Consider the following 2,500-nt stretch of genomic DNA (forward strand, 5'->3'; position numbering starts at 1 on the left):
CCAGGTGCACATGGTCCTTTTGGGTGACCAGGTGCACATGGTCCTTTGGGTGACCAGGTGCACGCCGGCCTTTGGGTGACCAGGTGCACACGGTCCTTTTGGGTGACCAGGTGCACGCCGGCCTTTGGGTGACCAGGTGCACATGGTCCTTTTGGGTGACCAGGTGCACGCCGGCCTTTGGGTGACCAGGTGCACGCCGGTCCTTTTGGGTGACCAGGTGCACAAGTTCCATTTGGGTGACCAGGTGCACGCGGTTCATAACAGCGCGGTTATCTGCTTTAATGTCCGAGGAGGGGTGCTTAAGTGTGGGTGCCCTGGTTCACCTGGTATGCGAGGTTGTGGAGGTGGGGGGGGTCCCCTGCTGGTATCATCCCCGAAATAGAGGGGTGATACCCGGGTGGTGAGTAAGGGCCTACAAGCCTGGAGGTCAATAGCTCCAGGGGGTAAGCTCTACTGTCATGTCCGTAAATAGAGTGGTGTTACCCGGGTTTTGAACCATATTTTAATTTTTGGGTTACCAGATGCACACGGGTCTTTTGGAAAACAATCACAATCTGCATCCATCGTAATATCTTAAACTGTATATAAAGCACCTAAGGACGGGCCTGACCGAGAGAGGGCCGTAGTAGGGTACTCCCCTAGCGGGCTATATCAATAGAATGACCGGTAAAATGATTTAAAACAGTTTTATAATTTTTGGGTTACCAGATGCACACGGGTCTTTTGGAAAACAATCACAATCTGCATCCATCGTAATATATGAAACTGTATATAAAGCACTGAAGGACGGCCCCGACCGAGACAGGGCCTTAGTGGGGTGCTCCCATAGCGGGCTATATCAATAGAATGACCGGTAAAAGTATTTAAAACCGTTTTATAATTTTTGGGTTACCAGATGCACGTTTTCAATCACCAGTTGCACGGAGGATTAATAGCAATCTGCATCCATCGTGATTTCTTAAAGTGTGTAAAAAGCACCCAAGGACGGCCCTGACAGAGAGAGGGCCGTAGTGGGGCACTCCCCTAGCGGGCTATATCAATAGAATGACGGGTAAAAGTATTTAAAACCCTTTTATAATTTTTGGGTTACCAGATGCACGTTTTCAATCACCAGGTGCACGGAGGAAAATGAGCATTTGCATCCATAGTCATGTTTTAAACCGTCCATAAAGCACTCTTGGCCGGCCCCGGCAGAGAGAGAAAGAGATGGTGAAAAAAAAAAAAAATCATCATCAGACCTTCCATAAATAATTCGGGCCGGCCCCCATTGCTAAAGGTCCGTAGTAGGGTGCGCCATAAGCGGACATGAATAGATGGAACACCGCTAACCGCATAGAGAACCGTGTTTTGGGTGACCAGGTGCACGTTTTCAATCACCAGTTGCACATTTTCAATCACCAGTTGCACGGAGGATTAATAGCAATCTGCATCCATCGCGATTTCTTAAAGTGTCTATAAAGCACTCAGGACGGGCCCGACCGAGACAGGGCCTTAGTGGGGTGCTCCCATAGCGGGCAACAATGAGAGGGGTGCCTTTAAATTCATTTTGAACCATATTTGAAATTTTGGGTTACCAGATGCACGTTTTCAATCACCAGTTGCACGGAGGATTAATAGCAATCTGCATCCATCGTGATTTCTTAAAGTGTGTAAAAAGCACCCAAGGACGGCCCTGACAGAGAGAGGGCCGTAGTGGGGCACTCCCCTAGCGGGCTATATCAATAGAATGACGGGTAAAAGTATTTAAAACCCTTTTATAATTTTTGGGTTACCAGATGCACGTTTTCAATCACCAGGTGCACGGAGGAAAATGAGCATTTGCATCCATAGTCATGTTTTAAACCGTCCATAAAGCACTCTTGGCCGGCCCCGGCAGAGAGAGAAAGAGATGGTGAAAAAAAAAAAAAATCATCATCAGACCTTCCATAAATAATTCGGGCCGGCCCCCATTGCTAAAGGTCCGTAGTAGGGTGCGCCATAAGCGGACATGAATAGATGGAACACCGCTAACCGCATAGAGAACCGTGTTTTGGGTGACCAGGTGCACGTTTTCAATCACCAGTTGCACATTTTCAATCACCAGTTGCACGGAGGATTAATAGCAATCTGCATCCATCGCGATTTCTTAAAGTGTCTATAAAGCACTCAGGACGGGCCCGACCGAGACAGGGCCTTAGTGGGGTGCTCCCATAGCGGGCAACAATGAGAGGGGTGCCTTTAAATTCATTTTGAACCATATTTGAAATTTTGGGTTACCAGATGCACGTTTTCAATCACCAGTTGCACGGAGGATTAATAGCAATCTGCATCCATCGTGATTTCTTAAAGTGTGTAAAAAGCACCCAAGGACGGCCCTGACAGAGAGAGGGCCGTAGTGGGGCACTCCCCTAGCGGGCTATATCAATAGAATGACGGGTAAAAGTATTTAAAACCCTTTTATAATTTTTGGGTTACCAGATGCACGTTTTCAATCACCAGGTGCACGGAGGAAAATGAGCAT

The sequence above is a fragment of the Oncorhynchus mykiss genome, unplaced genomic scaffold (assembly GCF_013265735.2).
Source record: "Oncorhynchus mykiss isolate Arlee unplaced genomic scaffold, USDA_OmykA_1.1 un_scaffold_237, whole genome shotgun sequence".
NCBI lineage: Eukaryota > Metazoa > Chordata > Actinopteri > Salmoniformes > Salmonidae > Oncorhynchus > Oncorhynchus mykiss.